The 12,782-nt window shown below is 49.0% G+C and overlaps 1 protein-coding gene across 1 annotated transcript in view; it reads right to left on the bottom strand.

Moving 5' to 3' along the window:
• Nucleotides 1-12,782, bottom strand: part of GRID1 (glutamate receptor, ionotropic, delta 1) — an 840,572-nt gene that overhangs the window by 427,789 nt on the left and 400,001 nt on the right. The window lies entirely within an intron of this gene.

The following is a 12,782-nucleotide window of genomic DNA, read 5'->3' as shown; positions in this document are numbered from 1 at the left end:
ATTTAGTGCAGGCCTTGAAACTGATGAAAAGGGCTCTTGCCATAAAAAAAAAAATGGGTAAATTATGTGAGATGATGAATGTGTTAATTTGCTTGGCTATATAGCCACCATTTCACTGTCTGTATGTATAGCAAAACATCACGTTGTACACCTTAAATATATACTTTTTATTAAGAAAAAAACTTTGGATTTTATTTTGTGAAACAAAAACCACTGGAAGCATTTTCAGCAATAGTGATCTGACCAGTGATCAATAGTGATCTGACCAGGTGCTATATGGAAAATTGACTCAAGGAGTCAAGGGTGAAGTGCAGCCATCCCAAAGACGCCTGTGGCCATTGTCCATCAGGTGAGAGCCAAGGGTGAATGGGGAGTATTGTAGGGGAGAAGGGGGACAGGGGACCCATGGTGAGCCCAGCCCTTGGCAGCTCTGTGATGTGGGATAAGTTGGGACTTCTCTGAGCCTCAGTGTCTTCCTCTATACAGTGAGAGCAAACCCAGTACCACATGGGTATCCAGTAGGAGCATAATAGATAACATATGCAAAAAGCTGTGCACAGCACCTGACTCATATCAGGACCTCAGCAAAAGTGACTTTCCCTCCCCATCTGCTATCATCTCTGTTTTGGGAAGAATTTTTTCCCTACAGTAGCTATTGTCACTGAAAAAGGAACTCCCTCAGACCAAGTTTCTCAGAAAGAGCAACCCACAGGCAAAAACAGGAAAACTCAAGAACCTCTTAAATCAAGACTGTAAAAGCCATCATAAAAAAGACAACCTGGCAGTTTTATGACTCCCTAAAAACACTTTAGAAGCCTACGTGGCATATCCTCTTGAGACCCTCTATTGTTGATCCAATTAGCCAATGTGGGGCCCAGAAACCACAAATTTCTGGAAACTGGAGCATGGGGAGCTGCCTGAGTGGAGCGCCGGCCACGGCCTGGACACAGGTCTCTGTGGGGGAAGCAGGTGGGCAGCCCTGCTCCTGAGCCCACCCACCACCTTGTCTGAAGTGAGGATGACTGGACAGCCTCTGTTGAGTTTGTGAGTAAGGAAATGGAGTCTCTGTCACATGTGCTGGTTGGCCCTGGACCTGGTGTAAGACCTGGTCCAATCAGAAAAGCTGGGGGAGCCACTCACAGAAGGCCCAGGGGGAAAGAAAGGAGTGAGGCACATGTGCCGATTCACCTGGTGAGACTATGCTGCTTGTCCACTGCCCACTGCATGGGACCCCAGCCCTGAGCAGGCTCCACCTGGCCCTGTGGTAACTCCCCAGTTCACAGTGCTACACAATCCCAGAAATGAGCCCAGTTAATTTTTGCAACTGCCCTTTAAGATGAACAGGGTGGAAATGATTATCTCATCTTAAAGATGAGAGAACTGAAGCTCAGACAGGAGATGTGGAGACTTGAACAGAATGGATCTCCTTCTGAGACTACCCACAAGTTCCAGTTGCCCATCCTCTCCCGGGCCATGGTGTCACATCCAGGGTTGTCAGAGCTGAATGAGCCTCAGGCCCTGTGAACGGTGAGCAGGAACTAGCCAGGCCAAAGCTCCCACGGAATCTCTAAGACAGGCCCCAGATGCTTCACAAGGTCACACTCCATTGCTCAGGGGCTTTCCCTCCCCCAGCCCTGGTCAAGGGAGGGAGGACCAAGACTCACCACGAGGTCATGAGCTTGGGGGCTGCTAAAAAAGAGGCCCTTTCTTTTCAGGCTTCACCTGACAATATCATTCTCTCCCATGCCCATAGGACCCTCACTCTCAGCATGGCCAGCTGAGGTCCTCCTCATACCTGCTCCTTCCCTACTCCTCCATCTCCTCTGGACATGTGAGTGTCAGCCTGTCTCCTCCCCACCCTGGCCACTGGACTTCAGGAATGTAATCTGAATCCAGCCCTCCTCTCCATCCCTCCTCCGTGACCTCCCAGCAGCATCCTCACCTCTCCCTGGACCACAGAGAGAGGCTCCAACCCATCTCCCTGGCTTCATCCCTGCCTGCTCCTCTCCCTTACTTTCTCACAAGGCTCCTAATAGGTGTCCTGTGCCCCTGAGCCCCCAGCCTGAGGGCCTCAGTAAAGACCTGGAACCACTCAACATGGAACGAGAAAGAGACATAACAGTTCTCCTTCCTCCACACTCTCCACAGCCAGATTAAGCCCAAGGGTCTCCTTCAAGCCCAAGGCAGCCAGCAGGGTGGGGGATTCTAGTCTCCATCTACCACCTGGCCACCTGGGGCCAAGGCATGAGCTGCTTATGTCAAGAAAGCAGCCTCGGTGCTGAGAGGTCTGGGCAGGAGAGCCTTCTCCCAATGGCTGTGGCACCTGCAGGCAGGTGGGATGGGCCTGTGTCCAGGACCTGGAGCTGGGAGGGGTGGGCAGGACACTCATGCTAATGAATAGAAGTGCAAGGAGCCTTGGTCCTGGCCAAATCCCAGCATATCCAAGCCCCTGGAAAGAAACATCAGAGCCGAACAGCCCTCAGAAGCTCTGTTGGACACCAGCAGGATGCAGGCAGAGAGGCTCAAGAAGGGGAAAGGAGTGTCCTTCACAAGCAACTGATCAGGACTCCTAGTTCCCTGACAAAAGCACACAGGTACATTCACAGCCCCACCTTAAGTCCCAGGAGCAAACCATGGAGCTCTGGAGCCCTGGAGCACTGGAGCCTCGTGTTGGAGTCCTCTGGCTCTTAACACTCTGGCTCTAATTCAATTAGCCCTGACTAACACCCTCTTGGTGCCAAGCACTAGGTGATGCTTACTCATTTACACCAGGGTTTCTCAACCTAGCACTACATTTTGGGCTGAATAATACCTTGTTGCAGAGGGCTGACCTCCGCATTGTAGGATTTTTATCAGCGCCTCTGGGATCTACCCACCAGATGCCAGTAGCATCCCAACCCCCGAGCTGTAACAACCAAAAATGTCTCTAGACATTGCCAAATGTTGCCTGGGGAATAAAATTGCACCCAAATTAGAACCACTGGCATACACCATTTAATCTTCACAATAGTAATAGATGTTTCTATCTCAAGTTGCCAAGTGAGGAAACTGAGACTCAGAGAGGGTTCATCGACTTGCCCAACGTCACTAAGCAAGTAGCCATATTCATGTTTGAACCCAGGCCATTCTGATTCAAAGTCCAGGGCATTTTCTGCCATAAAACTCTATTTCCTGATGCAAAGATCAAACTAAGTGGCTGCCCACCTCGGTCTCCCCCAACTGTAAGCTAGCGGGTGATACCTGAATTTGATCGATAAATTAGGAGCAGCCCCTGTGAATCTAACTAGATGGTAACCTTCAGAGGCCAGAAGCAGGGTTTACCGCATGGTACATGAAGTTCATGGGGCAGGCTCTCCTTGTAGGAGCCACTAGCCATCCTGGAACCCCAGATGCAGCAAGAACTTACCTCTGGGTTCCCAGGATGGCCGCTCAGTGCCTGAGGAGCCTCTGAAATGCTACCTGCACTCACGGTCACCACCTGGTTGGGCAGCTGTCTCCCCTGTGTGTCCCCCACTGCGATTCCCCTCTAGTCAGGTAATCTTTCTCCCGGACCTCAACAAGCACCTGGAGCTAGTGGGGGTCCCACCTACAAACATGGCCCCATTGGATCTCCTGGATCTGGCTGCCTGGCCCGCAGGGAGAGGCAAAAAAACAACTCAGCTGTTGGCTGCGTTGTTTCCCCAAAGTCAACTTAGAGCAGCAAGGTTTGGTCTCTTGGTACAAATCCTGACAAATTCAGAATATGTGGTTTCATCTCTCAGAACATGAATTCACTCCTCCAAAGAAGAAAAATAATAATACCCACCCCACGGGGATGTGGTGGAGACAAAGCAAGAAGTTGGAGGCTAAATGCCTGGCACAGTGTCTACTGCATTCAAGGTGTTCAATAAATCACGTTTAATAAAATTCTGAAGCACTAAGCACAATGAGGAGGAAAGTTCTGCGTGCCTCCCAGGTGTTCATAACTGACGGATGGATTGGGTGGATCCATAAATGTACGCTAAGAATTCCACGGTAAGTCAGTCTCCCATATTTGAGGCAGCCCAAATTTAACCGAAAAAAACCTGAAAGGTAATGAAGTTGTCTCAGACCGCCTTTGTCTTAAAGGCAACTGCCTGCAAATAGCAAGCCCAGAACGCTTCCAAATGAGATGCCCTGGGAGAACACTTGGTGGGCACTGGAGCAGTCAGTCCAAGAGGAAGAAAATAATAATAATCCAGTTTGTTGTCTGAGACATTTGTCTGTGCATTCTGCCAGGGAAATTGTGTTAGTTGCAGAGACAGGCCTGATAGGAGGCCAGCTGGGAAGAGCATCACATAATAATCAGGTAAATACAGCAGTGGGAAGGAGCCTGCATCACCGCCAGACCCCACCTGCAACCTGCCTCTCCTGCCACCTACACTGGAGAAAGGAGTGGTCTGAGCATGCAAGGGCAAGTCTGTGCCAGGCCCACAGAGGTGAGGAAAGAGACTGAGATGCCAGGCTTCCAAAATGTGCCCTGGCTTCCTGGTCAGCTCAGCCTGCATCTGCTCCTATGTCTAAGAGAAGTGCAACATTCATTTACTTAACAAGTGTTTGCAGAGCTCTAGTTCCAAAGAATGATCCTAGATACTGAAGATACTGCAAAGGACAGCACAGATAGAGCTTCCTTCACTTATGAAACCCAAGTGGAGTGTGAAAAAGAACCAGAGTCTGTTCTGCTCTCTTCATTCCACAGATAGCCCCATTCAGCACTCTCAGAAGCAGCAGCTCCAGCAGCTCCATCACAACCACTGCAGCTCCCAGCCTCAGGCACCGACTCCTAAGGGAGGATCCCAGCCCAAGCTGCAGATGAGTCAGGACTTTCCTGCCCCACCCTAACCAGCTCCTCCCCATCTAGGACCAGACTGAAGGCTGAAGGGGTATCACGGGCACCTAGCGGACCCCAGGGCAGCCACTCCATGCCCAGGACTCAGAGTTGCCCCAGCTCCCCAGCCACCCAGCCCAGCAGCTTCAGGGGTGTCTTCAAAGCCCACCCTGGATTGAGTCATGGTCCCCATCTTGAACAGCCTAGACTGCCAGGATCAGCCAGCCTGTCCTCACCTTGACTGAGATGGCTCCCTCACAAGAGGCCTTACCTCCCCTCCCCGAGTTTCACCTCCCACCTCCCACTCTCGCCTCTTCCCACAGCCAACCTAATCATCCCCCCCAGCCTTACCTGCTCCAAGCCTTACCTTTCCCCCAACCTAATCATCCCCCCAGCCTTACCTCCTCCAAGCCTTACCTTCCCCCTAGCTATACCTTTCCCCCAACCTAATCAACCCCAGCCTTACCTGTCCCCAGCCTTACCTCTCCCCAAGCCTTACCTTCCCCCTAACCTAATCACCCCCCAGCCTTACCACCCCACAGCCTTACCTTCCCCCTGGCTATACCTTCCCCCCAACCTAATCACCCCTTCCCCCGCCAGTCTTACCTCTCCCCAGCCTCACCTCCCCTACAGCCTTACCTGTTCCTACCCTTACTTCCCTTGCAGCCTTACCCTGCTCTAATCCAACATACCCCTTCGTCCCTCTGGTCCTTGGCATTTCCAGTTCCTTCTTTCCAGAATCCAGGATGCTCCTCCCATGCCACTGCCCTTTTCCCACATTCTCACCTTAAGCCCCAAGTTTGAGTAGTGCTTCCTCAGGGGCCTTCCCATACCTTGCATCTGAATGGGGTCCCCCAGCAACACCATTTCACCTCTTCACATCCTCACCTTTTTCCTCACAGACATAATTTGTGACTCTTCAATGTGACTGAGCCATTTTTTGTGTAATGTCTATCTCCCCTCTAGCTGAAAACTCCATGAAAGTGGGTAATCATCAGGTCTGTCACCACCAAATCCCCTGCACTGAACACAGAGACCCACATTAAATTCCTACTCAAAAACAAAAGACCTGCTGAATAGCAAGGAATATCTGGCATGCCCCCTCCATCCCCAATTATTCATCTTATTCCTACTCATCCCTCACAACTCAGCTCAAGTGTTGCCTCCTCTTCTGACTTCCACCTCCTGCCAGATTTAAGTGACCCTACCCCACTCCCCTCTACTCTCCCAATACCCTGCATTTTCCTCCATTGTTGCAGGTGTCGCCCTGAGACTCAATCATTGATTCATCTGTCTGATCCTCGGGGGCAGAGGTGGCTTTATTGGACTTTGTGTCCCCTATCCTTCACACAGAGTCTGGCAAAAGTCCGGTGAATGTTGCATGAATGAAATATAAGGATGAATGAAGTAAATATGGAGGGAAGCTTTTTTCAGGCACTTCAGCCTAGAATCTCTGTAACTACTGGCAGAGGCTCTGTGATCAAATGAATCGTTTACAAGAAGAGAAGTAACATTTTCACCCTTGCCTGAAAGTCTGCTCCCCAACCTGGGCCTTCCTAGGCCCCTGGGCCTAGGGGCTCTAGGGAATGACTTTAAGCAGAGAAAGTGTGATCCTCTCAAGATCACCGTCGCCCATAGGGGATGAACAGCTCAAGCACTGAGAAGTTCCCGGGCCTTTGCTGTTTTTCCATCCCAGGGGTGGCCGAGCCACAGATTGGTGGTGTGGCCTCTAGATGTACATGGGTATGGGCACAGAAATCTGTGGGAACTTCACAACCAAGGCCACTTTGACCAAGGGATGCTATCTGTTTATACAAGTTGGGAGGATTTTTAACATATCCCCAGGATTTCTTTTAATCAAGGATGGTGAGATACACAGACACAGAAATGACTCACTGCAAGAAGAAGTCTGTTGTGGTCACAGAGTCACAGACCCCTAGACAAAGGAGGCAGGGCGCATCTTTTGGGGCCACATAGGGAAGCGCCAGCGTGGGTCAGGTCACAGAGGGCAGGAGGAAAATGTGGACAAGAGCTTTTTGTGTGGTTTGTGAGGGAAGAAACAGGAGAGGCAGAGTACATAGGTTTAGGATTGGCTGGTTTGAATAATTCCAGCAGGCTCTGGGTGTTAGGGACTGTCAAGAGTCGCCTACTACCTGACCCTGGGATGATCAGGGCAGGGGAACAGTGGCTTGGCCAGTGAGAGTTCCACAAAGGCACAAAGGCAGCTCTTGGAGTCATGGGCTTTGGATGGGTTGCTTGACATGCAAAAAGTGTGTCACAGGTGGGTCATTTGCTGTCTCTAGGAATGAGCTTGCCCTGAGGGGAAGGCTTTCCCTGGTCAGTAAAGCCCCAACATGTCAAAGCATCCTAAAATCCAGGAAATCAAAAACATGTTAATCCAGAAGTGTTCTACAGCAGGGGTCTACCCGCTGGCCACAGGCTGGTACCTGCATTTTCCCCTATTTAGCCCAATAGAGGTACCAGTCCTTAGCCAGTTAGGAGCCAGGCCACACAGCAGGAGGTAAGTATCAGGCCAGTAAGCAAGACCACCTGAGCTCCGCCTCCTGTTCAATCAGCAGCAGCATTTGATTCTCACAGGACTGCAAACCCTATTGTGAATTAAGCATGTGACAGATCTAGGTTGTGCACTCATGAGAATCTAACTAGTGCCTGGTGATCTGAAATGGAACAGTTTCATCCTGAAACTAGCCTTCAACCCCCACTGGTCTGTGGAAACATTATCTTCCACGAAATCCATCCCTGGTGCCAAAAAGCCTGGAGACCGCTGTTCTACAGGAAGGGAAAAGAAAGCATGATTTTCATCTAACTGCTAGGATCTGACAGTTTGTATCTCTGCAAAATTTACATGTTGAAATTCTAACTCCCAGGATGGTATTAGGACATGGAGCCTTTGGGAGGTGATTAGGTCAAGAGGGTGTATCCCTCATAATGAGTGCCTTATAAAAAGAAGCCCCAGGTTGCTCCCTTGCCCCTTCAGCCCCGTGAAATTACAGCAAAAAGACAGCCACCTGTGAACCAGGAAGCAGGCCCTCACCAGATTCAAAATCTGTCTGCACTTGGATCTAGGACCAGTCTCCAAACTGTGAGAACTAAATTCCTGTTGTTTATGAGCCACCAAGTCTATGGTATTTTTGTTATAACAGTTCAAACAAACAAGACACTTCTGCAAATTATTCAAAAACATGACTTTATTGATCACTTTGCCTTAGAAGGAACCCAGGAAAGCAAATGGCCCTGAAACGTAGGCATCGTTAGCTTCACAATACCCTCATCTCTGCTCGGCGGAGAAGAAATAGCCCTTCATGGTGACATCAGTAAGCCAGTAAATGAATTTTATTCTTACACTCGAGAGGTATTTATCAGTGACCTAACACATGCAGAGCTTGTACGAGGCTCAGGGGGAATAAGTGTGATCAAGGCAGGAATGATCTGCCTTCACAGGACTCACTTAAAGGAGACAATATGCAGTGAAACAAGGAATTCAAAAATACGTGATGGGTGCTAAGACAGAAACACAGAAAACAAATCGTGAGAGATGACAGCCTTTCAACCGAGGTGCCCTTAAGAAAAATGAGAAGGAAGCAGTCAAAACCTTTCCAGGAAACCAGAAGATCATGTGCAAAGGCCATGGGGCTCAAAGAGCTCAGAGTGCTGAAGCAGGAGGAAGAGAGGTCCCCTGCAAGTGGAGAAAGGTGGTCAGTAGAATGCATGGAGGCCTCTAAAAGGAGCTTGGGTTTTATTTTAAGTTGAATGGAACACCTTTGAGAAGTCTGAAACAGGGAGTGATGTGGTCATGTTTACTATAATTAGTTTGTTGGACAAATCAGAAACCAATAGAATAAAAATATAAAGACTTTTTTTTCCTTCAGTCATTATCCCTGGTCCCAGAATGACACCCATAACTTTAAGGTCACTTGTAATCATTAAAAAGTCCAGGTTCATCTTACCCCCATTTAATGCTCACCTCCACTGTCCCCCAAGGTATGGGTAACCTTGTTCTGCAGTAGGAAGCATGATCTTCTACCAAGATTCCTCTTGCACCCTCCCTGCTCCTCGGAGTCTCCACTCCTCTGGCCCATGAGGGAAGGGGGCAAGAGGAGAGAGATGCCCAGAGTTGCCCGATTGTCTGTGGATGAGGTGAGGTCCCTGTCTTCCTTCTGGCTGGGTCTAGTTCTTTATGATGCTGGTGGATCCATTGAATTGAATGTAGAATACAAGGGAAAGGGGAAGATGGGGATGATTTCTATTTTGGACTCAAGCAACTGGCTGCCTGTAAATTCATTTTGAGAGGTGGGCAAAGTAAGGGAGGAGCAAAGTAGAGAATTCTGTTTGGAATATGCTGAGGCCAAGGTGCCTGCAAAACATCCAGATGGATGCCGAGGCTCACAGGAAAAGCCTGGGCTGGAGATTAACATTTGGAGTAGATTAATGTGCAAGTAGTTAAAGCCATTGGTGGAGATGAGACCACCAAGGAAGGAGGGAAGAGACAGAGAAGAGGTACGGGACTGCCCTCGGGGTATGCGGACAGTAGGAGTTTGGGCAAGAAAGGGGAGCCTGCGAAAGAAGCTGCCAAGTCAGGAGGGCTCTGGGCTGACGCTAATATCATAGACCAGAGAAGCGAATGTGTCAGGAGGCCGCGCTTCACTGTGTCAAACGTCACGGAGTGGGCAAGGAAGAGGGCAACGAGCAGCAAATTGGAAAATAGGAAGATGGTTAGCCCTGACAAAGGTAATTTCAGGAGAAGGAGGGTGAAATCAGCAGCCAAACTGTGGAGGGTGGAAAATCGGACAAAAAGAAAATGAAATTGGGAGAAACAGAGCAATCCCTGAAAGGGGATGTGGAAAATGTGGGAGGGGGGTCGCTTTCTTAGACTAAATGTTCTAAAACAAGTTTCTAGGCAGAGCAGCAATGCAGGAGTGGATAGGAAGAGATTGGTAATGCACCAGAGAAATGTGGAAAAGAAAAGGCAAAATCCTAGAGGAGAAATTGGGATGAATTCAAGGCAGGGGGCAAGTGGCTGTTGCAAGAACAGACACTTAACTTCCCTGGGTATGACAGGATGGGGCAATGAGCCAGCTGGTGCAAGTGTGGGTGGGCTTGACTTTGGAGATGGGAGATGAGGGGGCTCCCATCTGATGGCTAAATGAGGAGGGAGGAGGAGACAGGGTTGAAAGGAGAAGACAAAGCATGGAATAGGGGTTTAGGGAAGTACAGTGCAAGCAATGGAGATTTGTGAGGAGTAATACCAAGGAAGACCAGCATCACAGCTTTGTCATTATCTACATCAACCTGCTCAGGCACAGGTATGCAAAAGTGGATGGTCAGGCTTAGCTCATGTGGGAGTTTTACCTGGTGAATATCACAAAGAAAAGGGACCAGGAAAATTGGGTAGGCAAGGGAGAGATTATTATGGATCAGTAACTTGAAGCTTCACTAAGAAGGCATGAAGACAAGGGTTTTGTGAAAACGTGAGGTTGGAGGTCTCACTAGGAGGTCACTGGGCATGTGCCAGACTGGAGGAGGGAGGAAAGAGGGAGCCAGAGTGTTCAGGGAAAGATAACAGAGGGGACAGAGCTGGTAGTGAGGATGAGGAGAGGTGGGGGGTGGAGAGGGTGGGCACAAATGGTAAGAGCTAGAAGAAGCTAGAAAGAGGCCAGGCACAGTGGCTCATGTTTGTAATCCTGGTGCTTTGGGAAGCTGAGGCAGGAAGATTGCTTGAGCCCAGGAGTTCAAGACCAGCCTGGGTAACATAGTGAGACCCTGTCTCTAAAAAATAATAATAATAATAATGAGCAGGGTACGGTGGCATGCACCTGTAGTCTCAGCAACTTGGGAGGCTGACGCAGCAGGACTACTTGAGCCCAGGAGCTTGAGGCTGCAGTGAGCTATGATTGCACCACTGCACTCCAGCCTGGGTGACCAAGTGGGACCTTGTCTCTAAAAAATAACAATTTTACAAGTTTTTTAAAGAACTAGAAAAAGATAGGGTGGTGCAAGAAGGGAAAGAAATGGTTTGCAGGAGATAAAAGAGATAATATTAAAAGGACACCTCCTGAGGGACATGGAATGTGAAAGGAATAAGACCTTCAACATGACAGGCTATCCCCAGAGGGTAGCCGGTTTGAGTTAAGGAAAGTAAGGTAAGAGAAGAGGAGGAGGCCAGCGTGTTTGCTGGCCTCAGGACAGTAGGTACAGAGAACAAGGGGAGGGATGTGGGAGAGGACAGCAGGTGGAATCTGTGCAGGTGCAGGGGAAGCTTTGGCCAAGGTAAGCAAGGCAGTAGGATAGGAGCTGGCAGATGTGCAGTGGGGAGTGGGCCTCTAATTCTCTGCTCCATGGTATGGGCCATCCCAGGACACTGTGTCACATGGGCAAGCCACAGTGCAAGGGTCACCCGTGTGTGGAAATATTAGCAAATATTTTTAAAGCATGGACATTTATATCAATCAAATGGGGTCAGGGAAGCAATTAGTATTGGAAACCCACTGGTCCTAGGAACATTCAGTCCTCCTGCTGTCCCATTTAATCCTCCTACAAGTCTGCAAAGGAGCTACTACTGCCCCTACTCTATACACAAGGGAAAGATTTAGAGAAACTAGGTACCCCAGTCAGGGCCCATGACTAGTAATAAAAGAAGAAGGAGAAGAAAATGATGAAGAGCACCACTGAAATTTACTTAGTATTTTACTTCACATGAGCCTATGGCTAATTGCTTTTACATGAATTGTCCTATTTTATCCTAATGACAAACTGTAAAGTAAAATTACATTGTATACCATCTTATAGACAGGGGAATTATGCCTAGGAGAGTAATGAGACTCGCCCAAAGTCCAAGCCAGGAACCCCTCTCCATTTCTGATGATGTTCGGTAGATGATGTTTCCTTGCACGGCAGCCTAACACAGAAGTCATGTCCAAGCCCTGTCAGGCAACCAGTTTAAATACGGAGCAGGTGCCCCTGCCATGGAGATGGACATTGCAACTTTTAACCTCGTTGGACTCCTGCCCTGCTGAGCCATCTTCCCTGATGAACCAGCTAATCAAACATGTCCTGGGCCAGGAGCTACAAACGGCTTTGATTTTTCAAACACACTAAACAACAGGAAAGAGAAATGAGCAAACCAGACCCAGAAAGAGGCTTGACCCAATGCCTCCAAATAGCTCTTCCAGCTCAAGAAACAGACCCTCCATCTGGGTTTACAGATGCTGTGCAGTGACCCACAGCATGGCAGCCTGACCTGCCGGGGCTGCGGTAAGGATCCCACAGCGTCAGCATCTGTGAGTGGGCAGAGGTAAGGCAAGGTGCTTTCCAGAGGACATAGCTCACCTGGCATCAGGCCAACTTGAGATTAAAATTGTTTAAAATCCAGCCCATAACAGCCGATAATCTCGATCGCAGCACCCGACATCTCTGCCCTTAAACCACACACCTGGAATTAGACGCTGGGGACCACACAGAACCCTAGCTGCCCACTGCAGTGATAACCATAAAACTGGCCAAACCCAAAGGATGCTGGGATGCCCTGAGATGAAGAAATAGAGGTCCATTCTGGTCGAAATATGGATATACACACGCTGCCACTTATTGGTGAGCTGTTAGATACTCAGCACGCGATTATGCAGCTATGGCAGTGGACAGAATGCTGGGGTCCCCCAACTAGTCACCTGATAGTCCAGAAACCATGGCTGTAACCTTATCTCCAGCTGTTAGACAACAGTAGGTAAGAAGGCCTGTGCTTTTCCAGAGACAGCCTACTATGGACCAGAATTCCCTGTTCTTGAATTCAGTTTAAAGTTTCTTGAAGCAATCAAAAGCACCTAATATATAAAATTTATTGAGAATACAAGACAGAATCTTTAGTCAAAATGCCATTTGGCTTATATTTTTAAACATTTCCACCTGGCTGAAACAACTG

This window comes from Mandrillus leucophaeus, unplaced genomic scaffold (genome assembly GCF_000951045.1).
Source record: "Mandrillus leucophaeus isolate KB7577 unplaced genomic scaffold, Mleu.le_1.0 Scaffold488, whole genome shotgun sequence".
Classification (NCBI taxonomy): Eukaryota; Metazoa; Chordata; class Mammalia; order Primates; family Cercopithecidae; genus Mandrillus; species Mandrillus leucophaeus.
Note: the sequence above shows the minus strand (reverse complement) of the source record. Positions and strands in the feature narration are given on the sequence as shown.